At 41.4% G+C, this 15,305-nt stretch overlaps 1 protein-coding gene across 1 annotated transcript in view; it reads right to left on the bottom strand.

Moving 5' to 3' along the window:
- Adgrg2 (adhesion G protein-coupled receptor G2) overlaps window positions 1-12,844 on the bottom strand; it is a 122,060-nt gene extending 109,216 nt beyond the window's left edge. Inside the window, exon 1 of the mRNA XM_038316468.1 lies at window positions 12,778-12,844. The gene's annotated coding sequence lies outside the window, so the exon portion shown is untranslated. The remainder of the gene's footprint in view (window positions 1-12,777) is intronic.
- Between the last annotated feature and the right edge of the window lie 2,461 nt (window positions 12,845-15,305).

Genomic DNA, 15,305 nt, shown 5'->3' with positions numbered 1-15,305 from the left:
TTGGAAAGGAAGAAGTCAAAGTATCTTTATCTGAAGATGAAATGATAGTATACATAAATGATCCTAAAAATTTCACCAGGGAACTCTTATAACTGATAAACACTTTCATCAGAGTAGCTGGATACAAACTTAACTAAAAACAAGCAAACAAAAACCCCAGTATCCCACCTATATGCAGATAACAAACGGATTGAGAAAGAAATGAGGAAAACAACACATTTCAGAATATGAATAACAGGAAATATCTCAGGGTAGCTCTAAACAAGTGAAAGACTTGTAGGATAAAACTTCAAGTCTTTGAAGAAAAAAAAACTGAAGAAGATATCAGAAGATGGAAAGATCTTCCATGATCATGGGTTGGTAGGATTAACATAGCAAAAATGGCCATCCTACCAAAATCAGTCCACGGATTCAAGTCAGTTCCCATCAAAATCCCAACACAATTTTTTTTACAGACTTTGAAAGGACAACTTCATATGGAAAAACAAAAAAGCCCAGTATAACTAAAACAATCCTGTGCAGTAAAAGAATTTCCGGAGGTATCACCATTCCTGACTTCAAGGTGTACTGCAGAGCTGTAGTAATAAAAACCACGTATTATTGCTATAAAAATAGTCATTTTGATCAACAGAATCGAACAGAAGACCCAGATATAAGTCCAAGCACATATTGTCACCTGATTTTTGAAAAAGAAGCCACAAATACACACTGGGCAAAAGACATCTTCATTAAATGGTGCTAGCCAAATGGAATGTCTTCATGTAGAAGATTACAAATAGATCCATATTTATCACCCTGTACAAATCTCAACTCCAAGTAGATCAAAGACCTTAACATAAAACCAGATACACTGAGCCTGATAGAAAAGAAAGTGAGGAATAGCCCTGAATGCATTGACACAGAAAAGGACTTTCTGAACAGAATGGCAATAGCACGGGCACTAAGATCAACAATTAATCAATGGTACCTCATGAAACTGAAAAGCATCTGTAAGGTCAAGGGCATCATCAATTGGACAAAGCAGTAGGATACAGAATGATGAAAAGATTTTTAGCAACTCTATATCTCAAAGAGGACTAATATCCAATATATATAGAAATCAAGAAACTAGATATCAAAAAACAATAATCCAATTAAAAATGGTATGCAGATTTAAACAGAATTCTTAATAGAAGAATCTCAAATGGCTGAGAAACATTTAAAAATATGTTCAGCATCCTTAACAATCAGGGAAATGCACATCAAAACAACTTTGAAATTCCATCTTTCTCCTGTCAGAATGGCTACGATCAAAAACTCAAGTGACAGTTCATGTTGGTGAGGATGTGGAGCAAGGGGAATACTCTCCACTGCTGGAATGGAATGCAAACTTGTGCAGTCACTATGAAGATCAATATGGCAGTTTCTCAGAAATTGGGAATCAATCTACCTAAATATCCAGCTACACCACTCTTGGGCATATACCCAAAAGATGATCCACCCTACCACAAGGACTATCCCTCAACTGAAGAATGTATAAATAAAATGTAGTACATTTACACAATAGAGCATCACTCAGCCAGTAAAAAAAAGTGGCATCATGAAATTATTTGCAGTTAAATGGATGGAACCATAAAAAATCATCCTGAGTGAGGTTACCCAGACCCAGAGAGACAAATATGGTATATACTTACTTATAATTGGATATAAGCCATTAAGTTAATGGTAACCAAGTCATAACCCATAAACCCAGAGGTAAAGAGGAGGAGTCTAGGAGGGATACATGGATCTCCCTGGGAGGGGGAACAGAATAGATTTTTGTGGGTAGACTGGAAGCAGTGGAGAAGGGAACAGGAGGGAGCAGGTGGTAGGGGAGACAGGATGGAGGGAGAGAGCACTGAGAGAAACAGCTCAAATTATGGGGCATTTGGTGGGTGTTATAGAAGCCTAGCGCAGTGGAAACATTCTGAAATCTATGAAGGTGATCCCAATGAGGACTCCTAGTAGTGGAGGATACAGAGTCTTAACTGGCTAACTCTTGTAGCCAGGCAAGTCTTCCAGTGGTGGGACAGGGTTGCATTCAATTGAGTTGTTGGCCAAAAGGTCCCATGGAAATCCTCAAACAACCTAGGCTATTTATAAGAAAATGGGTTGCTCTCTACAAACTGACAGTGGGTCCCCATTGCACAGGACAACACCCACACAGCTCATTGAACATGAAAAAGATGAGCTGGTGCCTACATGAAGTCGCCATCCTACATGCTAGTTTCTTTGGCAAGGGAAGGTATGTTGCAGGCTTCCAAAAGAGAAAAGTAATCACCAACCCATTCATAATACCTTTGACCTACAGTCTGTCCTGTCTGAAAGATTTGCTGAGGCAATGGTGGCACAGAACTTGTGGGAGTAGCCAAGCAATGTCTGATTTGACTTAAGGCCCATTAAGGTCACTCCATGAGAAGGAACCCATACCCAGCACTATTTGGGTAACCAAGAACCAGAGACTAGATATCCCCGAGACCTCAGGTTAAACCAAATACTACTGGTTTAAAAAAAATGTATCATAAAATGACTGCTAATGATATTCTGCTATACTCATAGATCGGTGCCTTATCCATTTATCATCAGAAAAACTTCCCCAGCAGCAGATGGGAACAGATGTAGCAACCCACAGCCAGACATTATGTAGAGAGAGTCTAAATGGGAGGTCTCCATCAAATCCCTCCTCTCAGACAGAACTCAGGGAATCCCGCAGAAGAGGAGGCATAAAGATTATAAGACCTAAAGGGGGTGGAGGACACTAGAAGAACAAGGACCTCTGAATCAACTAAGCAAGGTGCATATGAACTCACAGAGACTGAAGCAGCAAACACAGGGCCTACATGGGACTACATCAGGCCCTTTGTGTATACATTATAGCTATTAGCTTTGTATTTTTTACATATTTTCTTTTTAATTTTTTTTATTTTTATATGCATTGGTGTTTGACCTGCATGTCTTTGTGAGGGAGTCGGATCCACTGGAACTCGAGTTACAGATGGTTGTGAGCTGCCATGTGGGTGCTGGGAATTGAACGTGGGTCCTTTGGAAGAACAGCCACTGCTTTTAATCACTGAGCTGTCTCTCCAGCCCTCAGCTTTGTATTTTTATGGGACTTGTTACTGTGTGAAAGAGTGGGTCTCTGACTCTTGTGCTTGCTCTTAGGGTACTTTTACTTCTGTTGGGTTATCATGTCCAACTGCAACATGAAAGTTTTTGCTTCATCTTATTATATTTTATTTTTGTCATGTTTGGTTATTATCTCTTCTCTTAGAAGCCTGTTTTTTTCTAATGAGAGACAGAAAAGGCGTGGATCTGGAGGGGAGGAAGGGTGAGGAGGAACTGGAAGGAGTAGAGGAAAGGGGAAATATACTCAGGATATATTGTATGATAAAAGATTCTATTTTCAATAAAAAATGAAAAATCAGAGAAGCACACGAGGTGAAAATTTAAAGCAGTTTGGTTTAAAAATCGTTTGAAGAATTCCTCTGAGAAGTGACCAGATGGAGGGGAAATGTGGAGCTACGGGAGAGAGTAGATGTTAAAACATAAGAATAATCTTACAGAAATGGTCCAGAAACAGAGTTCACTAAAGAAAGAATCAAACAGAACATAGAACTAAGTTTTAAGGCTGGCAATTTAGCTCCGTAGTAGAAATTTGCTTACTGTATATAAGACACTAAGTTCAATCCCCAGTACTAGGAAAAAAATAATAAGTCCATCACAACTGGGAAATCAAACTAAGCATGTATGTTAATAAATTGTAAACCATTAAAACATAGGAATTCATGAGTTTCTATCAATAATAAATAAATGAATATATAAATAAATAGGGGAGACAGTATGGTTCTTGCCTAGACTAGCTAGAGTTAGAAAAACCATTATTTTCAACCATCACATTAAAGATTGATCAGGCAAATTCATCACTTAAGCTATAGGGAAGAAGTATTAATGAGGAGCACAACATTTGAGTCTTTCCAAAGCTTGCTGATTTTAAAGGAAAAGACAGTAACTGTAGCTACACACTGAGGAATGATACAACAACTTCACTGGGTGATCACAATGACCACCACCAGTCAGTAGGTGATGGGCAACACGAGTCTCCAAGATGTCATGCTCTAAGAAGGACACATCATCTTTTGTATAATATTTGGGCTCCAAATATATAACCTATGTCTGATGACAAGAAACACCAGATAAGCACAAATGAGAGGTGTTTTATCTCTAAAAAGATGGAGTGGAGTGCTTGCTAGTATTCACAAATCCCCAGGTTCAATCCCCAGTTAAACCAGGTATGTTGGTGGTACACACCTATAATCTTGGGGCATGAGAGCAGGAAGGTGAGAAGTCCAAAGTCATCTTTAGCAACATCACGAGTTCTAGGCCAGCTGGATAAACATGTGACTCATAAACAAGCAAATAAATAAATATAGTGGTCTCTGTATTCGTTATAAGTATTATTGTCCTTTAAAAGATATAAAAGGTTGATTACGGCGCACATACCTTTAATGCAGCACTTGGGAGGCAGATTTCTGTGAGTTCCAGGCCAGCCAGGTCTATCATGTCTTTTGAAAAGAAAGAGAGGAGGGGGGGAGGGGGGAAGGAAGGAAGAGAAAGAGAGAGGAATAAAGAAAAATAAAGGATTTAAAAATAACTCAGATTAAAAAAGACTAAGAAACAGGACAAGTAAATGCATCAGCAGTCCTACCCTGTACTAGAAGGAAGAGGTGCTGTATAGGACTTTATCAAGTCTAGTGTCAAAGTTGAAATAGAAATAGTAGATTAGATAGCATTACCTTCTCAGTGTTAAACTCACTGGACTGATAGCAGCACTGGGGAGATGTAAGAGACTATTCTTATCATTAGGAAACTCACACTTAAATATTTGGGAGTAAAGGGACATGGAGTCTATAACATCATCTAGTAGTTCAGAAATAAATGCATTGCAAGGGTAAGAATGCAAAAGATAAGGGAAATAGGATAAAATGTTAGTTTTTTAAAAATCCAGATAAAGGATACGCTGGCATTCTTTTTCCTGTTTTCCAGAGCCCAGACAAGGCATGGCTGTGACACAGGAGTGGCATCTCCTTCACAGTTTCACAGGCATGGTGGGGAGGGTTGTGTTTTCAAATATGAGTGTGTTGGGAGTTGGGATGGTGCAGATATGGAGAGATTCCTGTCTAATGAGCTCATGGCAAATGCAAAGAAAATAAAAGGAAGTGTAAAGCAGCTCTTGTGGAGCACTGGAAAGCAAAGCCAGCGCAGAGTCGAACTGCTAGGCAACGCTGGGGACTCGTGGCAGGTTGCTCAGGTTAAAATTGGCCCCAAACATTGCTATTTAGTTTTTAAACTGCTCACATGATTCTAACAGACAGACAGCTTTCAGAAGCACTGCGCCAAAGCCAAGTTTCTCTACCCCAGTACTACTGACGTATGGGCAGGGGTAACCTGTGCATTATAGGATGTTCAGTAGCATCTATGATCTCTTCTATTATTGTTAGCACAACAAAAATGTCTCTAGACATTTCCAGAAGCCACTCCGTGTTGAGAACCACTACACTAAGAGAGCAAAAGCCATAACTATAAATAGATGAAGGGCAGGAATTGTTCTCTTTTCATCGTGGGTTCCAGGGTTCGAACTCAGGTCATCAGGCTTGTCCACCAAGCATTCTTACGTGCTGAGAACTCTTGCTTCTGCTAGGAGCATTATTAAGTACATGGGCTTTAGAATCAAAACCCACATCTACTACTTGTCTTCTGTATGACCACAGACAAGGTACTAAATTTTTCTGGGCCTCAGTTCTCTCTTCTGTAAAGTAATAAGACTCTTGCCTCAGGTGGCAGGGAAGATTAAGTGAGCTCATACAAACAAAGCAGAAAGAGTGTGCCCACTGGGCAAATAATAGCTATCAGCCATCATTTTTATTATTGCAGAGTTGGAAATGTAGTGGCTACCAGAGGGGTGTCTGCTAGTTAATGAACTGTTTCCCCTAGAGTGGTTCTCAACCTTCTAATACGATTACCCTTTAATATAGTTCCTCATGTTGTAGTGACCCCAACCACAAAATTATTTCATTGTTACTTCATAACTGTAATTTGGCTACTGCTATGAATCATAATGTAAATATCTGATATGCAGGATATCTGACATGCATCCCCCAAAGGAGTTGCAACCCATACGTTGAGAACCACTGCCTAGAGTATATTCAACACTTAGCCTAAAGAAAATTCCACACTAACCTTGCTCAGAAGGGTGTAGCATATTGAGTTAGAATCCATATGTTCTTTCTTATAGATCCTAGGCATGATTCTGAACCTTTGTACAGCCATTCACTATTCAACACGTAGTGTGAGTACCTTCTGTGGCCCACGTGTATTCTAGATCTTGACAACAGCGAGAAAAGCATACAAAGTTCTTGTCCCTTTGGAACTTAAAATCTATGGGGGGGGGGAAGTGTGACCTCACTAGACAAACTAATTTAATAATAGGTAATAAATAGTATTAGCATTAAGATCCAAAGTGGGATAAGAGCAGGGATCTGTCCAGCCTTCGGTGAGACTGATGTTTAGAGGGAGGGTTTGAGAGGACACTAGTAAAACCAGGAAACGAGTTACGGGACTACCTGGTAAAGTGGTGTTCCAGGCAGGAAGCACAACACAGGCAAGGGCTGGCAGGGGGGCAAATGTGTGCTCTAGTTGAGAAACAGCATGGTGACCAGTTTGCTTGCAGAAATATGAGAAGAAAAGAGATAAAGGAGGCTACGGTGGGCACCTAGAGATTCATCCTAACTGTTGTAGGAGGTAATTAGAGAGTTTTGTGCTGTGGAATTATAAGACTGCCTTTACTGGCTAGTCTTTGGGGTCAAGACTGAACCCTGGTTTAGAGCTACATGATCATTAGAGAAAGAAAAATGGGTCGTTATCTCACTTTTGATCTCAGAATGAGTTAATAGAAAAATGAATGTGTCCTGGATACAAACCAGCAGAACCCAGTGGATTTTAAAAATTCAAATTATAGTAAAAAATTATTTATCATTATTTTGTGTGTTTTCCTCTCTGTGGGGTGTGTGTGAGAGGGAGAGAAAGAGAGAGAACCAGTGCACTCACATGGGCCACGGCACACACGTGGAGGTCAGAGGATAACTGCCTGGAATGGGTTCTCTCCTCCCACTGTGGGCTCCAGGAATTGAATTCACATCAGCAGGCTTGCATGGCAATTACCTTTACTTGCTGAGAAATCTCGCTGGCCCCAAAAAGCTTTAGAAAGCAGTACTTTACAAAGTGTGCCAGGAAATCGTATGAGAGCACGATCAAACCAACTTAGAAAATCACCATCATGTTGAAAGGAAGAGAACAGATGGGAGAGAGTGGAAAATATCAGAATGTAATGCATATACTTTGAGAGATTTCGTTTCAATTATCTGCAGATATATGTTAGCAGGAGTTGAATATAAAATACATTTTCAGTGAGAATGGTGGCCAGGGAAGTTTGAAAGATACCACAAAGCTATTGTGTTCATATGCGTGGATAGTTAAAACAACCCTTTTATGTCCTCCCTCCCACTCTGTCCCCAGCATACATCTATAAGAACGTTATTAACATTCTCCATTTCATAAATAATCTGTTTATATAAAGCCATTTGCTTTGATTCTATATGAACTTCTCCAAAAAAATCAATATCGAACTCTTAAAGCCAAAAAGATGAACTGGCCATAAACCTGTTAGATCTTCAGTGAATAAAATAATTTCAAGCACAACCAAATTTTCAAATTAAACTTCAGACTGATAACAAGCTAAAAATGTTAAGAAACGTTCCAAAGGTAAGAGTAGCTACTGGAACTTCTCAACAAAATAGAACATTTAAGAGACTTTCGACTCAAGTTAGAAACTGTTAACCGACATTATTCCAGAAGGAAGCCAGGCCACTAAGACAAACAGAATGAGGTAAAATATAAGGAGTGGATCCCTTAATTATTGCTGTTCAAAGACAGTTTGATGGTGTACCTTGAAAAGTCTAGAAAAAAACAACCGAAAAACTACCAAATGAATAAGTTTCAGCAAGATGGCTTGAATGTAATATAAATATCTATAAAAATTAAATAGCTTTCTTACTCAACAGTACAGAAATTAGCAAATGAAGGCCTGAAGGGGGGCACTGGCACAATTTCTAAAAGCAACAGATAATACATAACAAAAAGCAATCTGGATATTTACTTTTAAAATGCACAAGACAAATGAGGCTATTGTTCAGTTAGAGTGTTTGTATAACACGTGAGAACCTGGTTTATGTTCTCAGCACCATTATAAACTCAGTGCAGTGATTCATGCTTGTAATCTCAGCACTTGGGAGGTGGAGGCAGGAATATCAAAAATCCAAGATCATACATAGCTACACACTGAATTCAAATTTGAAGCTAGCCTTGGATGCATGAGTCTCATAAGAAAAAAAATTGAAAGACCTACAATATAGAATTAGTGTAAAAGAGTCATATCGATAGGTCGAACACAGTCGAGGGATTAAAATAAACACACATATGTCCATTTGTAACAAGGGAGTCAGGAGGATGTAATGGAGAGGGAGGAGAGTCTTTTTAACTAATGATGTTGCAACAGGATGTTTATATGTGAAATCAAACCTTAATAAAAATTAGCAATGAAGTCACATACATATGTGTGTGTGTATGTGTGTGTTTGTGTGTGTGAGAGATCAAGCAATAATAAAAAATATGTAGAAGAAAACACAGGGGAAAATCTTAGTGTTCTTGGGGTAGACAAATATTATTAGGCTGGTTATGTTATCCATAAAAACAGCTTTGATCAGACTTTATCAAAATTAAAAAGTTCTGATCTTCAAAGTAAAATCATTAAGAAAATTAAAAGGTAGGTCATAGGCTGAATAGTTCATTTGCTATACATATGTCTCACACAGAAATTACATCTTATTAAGTGAAGAATCATTATGATTCAAAAACCAAACACTCTGAGGGGATAAAAAGAGCATATACTTCACTTTATATCTACCCATAACCAAAGAATAAAGAAGATCAAACTAAAGCCACAAGTAGATGCCATTAGAAAACAACAAGGATGGCTAAAGACAAAAGCAAAACCCACCAAGGATATATGTGACAGTAGTGTGCTGGTGATTTTGGTCATAATCATACAATGACATCACCATTGGGCTGTGATATATTGCATGCATGCTTGTGTGTGCATGTGTGCTTGTGTGCGTGCATGTGTGCATGTGTGTGTGCATGTGTGTGTGCATGTGTGCTTGTGTGTGTGCATGTGTGCGTGTGTGTGTGTTTGTTAAGGTAATGACTAGGGAAGATACCGTGATGCATTCAAAACATACCACAAATAAAATAAGATGGAGTGACCCAGTTGTTTCTCTGAAAGGCAAAACAAAACACATCAGGAGGAATGGCAAACACTTATAATTAATCAGGATTTGAGATAGCAGTACTTTCGGTGTACAATTAAAAAGCAATGTACAATCAAAAACCAAAGACATCAGCAACAAAATTTTAAAAATAAACCAAGAATACCAAGTGCCAAACACCTGGACTTCTCCTCCATCAATGACAGGAAGGCAAAATAGGACAACCCAGGCTGGGGATGGAAGTGAGTGGCAAGCACTCGCTTAGCATGTATGAAGCCCTAGGTGCCAATCCCAGGTACCACAAAATGAACAAACAAACAAACAAAATGGTATAACCTCTCTGGAAAAGTTAAACAGACTCTTACAAATAAAGGTAGCCTACCATTCAAAACAGCAACCTTACTTTTAAATATCAAAGCAAGCGAAATGAAAATGTATAGTCACATAAAATGCTATCTGTGAATGTTTATTTTGGCTTTCTTCATAATCATCAAGAGTTAATAGTGGATAAAGTTTGGAATATGACTCAGCAATAAAAAGAACAAACAATGGGAATACTCACCAACGTAGGTCAAATCTCAAATGTACTGTCTTAGGTAACAGAAGCTAGACTCAGAAGGCTATAAATATAGCATATGATTGCATTCATGGACCATTATAGAAAAGGCAGAATTACAGTGACTGAGAGTGGTCGGAGAGGTTGAATACAAAGAATCAATAGAGAAGTTTTGGGGGTGATGGAGTTCTATTTTGATATGATGGTAGTTACATGACTATATGTGTTTAAAAACATATTTCTAAAGAATCTTACACTAACAAGATGATTTTTTAATAAATGTTATGCTTCAATTTTAAAAAAAACAAAGTATACTCAAGAATTAAATAGATTTATAAAATGGAAGTGTTCACCAGAATTTTTTAAGGGATTTATTTTATGATTCCCCCCCCCCAAATGTTTCTATTACACCACCTCCCACCATTCCTGGAAGTAAGGTCCACACACATTAAATAATTACGTGTTTTTGAAACCATAAGCATTTTAAAAAGAACACTTGTTCTTGACATGCGTACCTTTCTCAGGCTTTTGCTAAGGTCAGACATACGTTGTGATGTCCCCACCTCCCCGAGTCTCTAGAATGACTGCACCAGTCTTGGAAAATCCACTTCTTTTCTGGCTTTCCACAGCACCTGAGCAAACTTACTTAGCCATTTCTGGAAGGCACCTCATGGTACCAAAACAGTGAATTTCCTGGCCAAACCTACCAATGAAATTCCATTTCTCTGACTTTTTCTCCCTCGGCTGAGCAGACCCATATCCATAATTAGTTGCACTCTTTTTTTCTTTTCTGTATTTGTAACATTTTTTTTTTCCTTTTAGAAAAATACACACACCTGCAGTCTGTGGGGGTTTGGGGCAAGAATGAGTCACACACAGAACACTGATGCTGACCCTACATTTGCTCAGTGTCTTGCAGTGGCTAAAGTGTTCTAGCTAAACTGCTCCTATTTATTGAAAGTCACCTTGCAAGGATGTGGGGATGATAAAAGCAGAAGGGAATCCGATCAGGGCTGGCATGGTGCTGAGGCCACGGAAAACAATATCCCTGAATAACTACAAAATTTTAGCTGCTTTTATAATCCGGCTTTGCGTTTGACCCATGCAAGCAGCCAAATGAAGGGATGTCCAGTTCATTCTAGATCTCACCTAAGCGAACTGCCTAACTCACTAAAGACCCCCCAAATAATATGGAAACAGCACATATTTTTCAGTTGGCTTCCAGATTATGTTGACACCAAACTTAATTGAATCATGTAGTAACAAACACTTTTTAAAAAAAAAAAAAAAATTGGTTTTTTTTTTTTTTGAGACAGGGTCTCATGAGAAGCCAAAGTCAGCCTTACATATACTACATAGCAAAGATGACCTTGAATTCCTGATCCTCCTGCCTTTTCTCCCCACGTGCTGGGATTTATAAAATTTATAGATGGGCATAATCAAGCTCCTTTAAAAATAACAATGCTCTTAGTGCATTGTTAATCATTAATATTAATGATAAATAAGAGCAACAAATTCTGCCATACCATGAATGACTAGGGTTCCATACCTATAAACTTACTTAAGCTAGCCAAAGAGGAATTCAGACAGGTCAGAATAAACTGCAGAAACTAATAATCCTTTCCTCACCGTCACCCACCAGTTTGAACCCTAATCAAACAGGGCTCCACTAGAAGACAGGATCCACTACAAAATTTGTGGAGCCCAGAACAAATAAAAACGGGAGATCCGTTGTTTAAAAAGAAATGTAAAAGCATTATCACAGCATTAAGCCAAGTGCAGGTAGCAAGTCCGTGAAGCCAGAGGCTTTGTTATCAGAGCCTCTTGTTGGCTAGAAAGTTGGGAAGAAAAGTAAAAACATTTTACTTTTAGTCCAGTAGCAATTGATTAACCTTTTTTTCATCTCGTGTGTTTGGGTTAGAGATGGGGTTGAGAGTCTTAGGATTTTGTCCTGTCTCCAGACACCCATTTTTTCTTCAGCTTTTCAGTCTGTTGGACAAAAAGCAGTTCTGTAGATGTAGCTACAGAGTGTGGCCCATAAGCAGCAGTACCGCTGAGTGCTTGGACAGAAACGCAGACGCTGGGTTCCACCCCAGACCTACTGAATCAGAACCTCATTTTTAAAAGATCCCCGGGGGATTCATAGATTTGTGCCAGGCCAGTCTAGAACTGTTCCTGTATAAGCAGCCACGGGACACTTCGGTGTCACGCTTCCTGTGTCTCATGTGAGGCGGGTCAGCTCTCTTTCTCCTTCTCACTTTGTATATGGTTATGGAGTTTTGAAACTCAAGCTGCGGTGAAAACGTGTACGCCCCCAAATCACTAGCCTCTTTTCAGATGATAACCATCCCTTGGTTCTGAGATACTGGCCCATCCCCTTGCACCTGGGGCCACATGTTCTGGGCCCTGCCTGCTGGTGCTGTGCCCAGGCGTCCTGGGTCCTCGTTCTATCTACATTCCTTCAGTATCATCGCACCCACTTGCCAGACACAGTAAACCGAGTCCCGGGAAGTCCCGTGTTAGCAGATTGTCCTCCTGAGTAAGGCTCACAGCTCCTTTGCCCAGAGGGTTCCCCCCAGGGATAAATTTGGCCTTTCCCACCACACGCACTTCCCCACTGTGGGACCGCTGGACTCTGTGCTTTGCCTCTGCCTTTCAAGACGGCCCAAGAACTCCAGCTCAGAGCCACCAATCCACCGAGCGACACCGTCACGCTCCCGGTCATTAGAGCCCGCTGGGGCCCATAGCCTGTCGTAGGCTCAGCAGCTTAGGTCTTAGGACTCCTAGAAGTTCAGATCCCTTTTCTGGGCGCCGCACACTTACCTGTGGGTCCCGGCGACCGGCTGGCTGCTGGCGCCCTCGCGCCCTCCTTTTCCCCTTTTGGTCTGGCCGTGTCCCTCCTCCTCCCTCCCGCGGGCTGGGCACCGCCCCCGCCGCTCCCGGACCACTCGCCCGCCGGCTCTGCAGCTGCCCGGCCCGGCGTGGCGCGGCGGGCGCTCGGCGTGGCGGGGCTGGGCGTGGAGGTGGGGAGCAGGCGGGGCGCTAACACCGGGAAGCTGCCCCGCGGGGAGCTTCAGCCCCGCGGTGGGGAATCCCTGGGATGCTGGGCGGCCAGCCCGGTGCGCTTCCCCACCCCAGCCTCCACCCAGCAGCTTACCCTTAGGGGTCTTCTTGATCCCCCAAAGATCTGGTCCCGCTACTTCGAGCTGCACACACTTGTGATAAGTGGGAACCCTAGCCCTTTGCCAGAATATTCCTGAATGCAGAAACCAGACCTCCCCAGAGGGGCGGGGTGGGGATTGAAGACACTGGTAAAAGAGAAACATCCTGGGAAAGGACTGAGCTAAGTGGTTTCTGAAAGAAACTGCGTAGTTCACTGGGTAGCTAGAAACTAGGGGTCCTCATCATTTCTCTGCCTGCTGGGGGCAACACGCGGGGGGCAGAGGGCACTATAGGATATTGTCTTGACTCCCTGTACCTTTTCCCACTGTTAGCATCCCCGCCTTCATAGTATAAAAGCTAGATCTGGAAAACAGAGATCACTTAAGCAACTTTTCAAAGTACCTCCATTTAAGATATGAAAGTCTGGAGCATGGCTTCCACAGAGACCAGGGAAAAATCTAAACCCTCTAAATCCCCTTTCTGGCTCCTTTGAGTCAAGCAATGCTTATAGCTTCAAAGTGCTTTATGACATGAAAGCACAGGTCTGTTTTCTTAAAACTTGCAGGAGGATAGCGTTGGGTTTTGAGTTGTATTCACAGTCCTGGAGAAGTGATAAATATTTTCAAAAGGCAGATCTGCAGAGCAGAGAGACTAACTCTGCCATATTAGCTGAATTGACGCTCCAGATATATATTCCACCTGGCAGAATGGGTTGACTTTGTTTTGCAAACACTGAGCTATTAATGCTCACAACATTCTAGCTGCAGAAATGAATGGGCAATGTTTTCAGATAGACTTTTGACAGGTTGGATTAAGGGAGTGTTGATGGAGAGCAGGAAGCTCATCAGGTTATATAACAAGCTAAAAGTTGGGGCTGGAAGGGGGTAGTGCAATAAACAGATTGTATGTCATTCCAAAGGGTTAAATTGGTTCTGTTTGGCTTACATGTTTGCCTTATTATAAAACAGACTTCATACTGTATAGAACCACAAGAATTCTTATACAAAGCTAGTGGGGATGTAAATTGCTTCTAGCACTTTGTAACTCTGGCAGAATATATTTGAACTGAGTACCACAACTGTATGATAAGCAATTCCCCTTCTAGGCAGAGCCACAACAGAAATGGGTTGTATGCTTAGCAAAGAAGATGAGTTGGGTACCACACTACTGTATTTATGCTAATTAGAAAATGCCCAAGTGCTTGTTGGCCATAGAGCAGATTGAGGCCCAGCCTGGTAAAATAACCCCAGCTATTCTAGAAACTGAGGCAGAAGGATGGCAAATTCAAAGCAAGGCCAGTATGGGTTACAGAGTAAATTCAAGGCCAGTCTGGGCTTCTTCCAAAGAAAATGTAAAAAGAGGGCTGAAGATGTTGCCCAGTGGCATTGGCACTTTCCTAGCAGGTGTGAGGGCCTGAATTTAATTTCCACCCACTCTTCTGCAATGTTTCCTGAACCTTAGGTGTGGGAGGGTTTTATAGATGTATCCACCGGGGCAGCACGACTCTGCATTTTGATTGGTTGTGGGTTTTCTGTAGCCATCTCCACTAGCAAAGAGAAGTTTCTTTGATGGGGGGGGGGGTGTGAAGACTACACTATTTGTCTTCCTCGCCTTTTAGAAACGGCACAGGTCTGGTTGTGCAGCCCAGGTTGGCCTAGAATTTGCAGAAATCCTTCCGCCTCTGCCTCCCCACTGAAACATGGGACTGAAACATGGTGGTAGGGGGGGGCTGTCACCACACACTAGGATACCGAGCCACCAGTGAGAATGTATGGGTTGTGCAGCCCAGGTTGGCCTAGAATTTGCAGAAATCCTCCTGCCTCTGCCTCCCCACTGAAACATGGGACTGAAACATGGTGGGGGGGGGCTGTCACCACACACTAGGATACCGAGCCACCAGTGAGAATGTATGCCCCACTGCTGTGCTGAGTATGCATGGAACTCAGAAAGAATGGGAGTGAAGGGAGGAGTCAGCCAGTCACACGTGTTGATGTGGTTTCAATAAGGATTAGAATAGGCAGCGCTGATGAGTACTGTCTGGGGTCAGGCTAGGGGCCACTGTGAGTGAGAAGGCAGTTTCCAGAAAAGAATAAGAAAGGTTGGCAGGGTTCAGATACTGATCTTGACCTGGGTGCTGGCCACATGGATTTACTTGTTACATTAGTGAAAACTCGTTGAACTGTTCACGT

This window comes from Arvicola amphibius, chromosome X (assembly GCF_903992535.2).
Source record: "Arvicola amphibius chromosome X, mArvAmp1.2, whole genome shotgun sequence".
Classification (NCBI taxonomy): Eukaryota; Metazoa; Chordata; class Mammalia; order Rodentia; family Cricetidae; genus Arvicola; species Arvicola amphibius.
The sequence above is the reverse complement of the archived record's forward strand: the minus strand, read 5'-3'. Positions and strand labels throughout refer to the sequence as shown.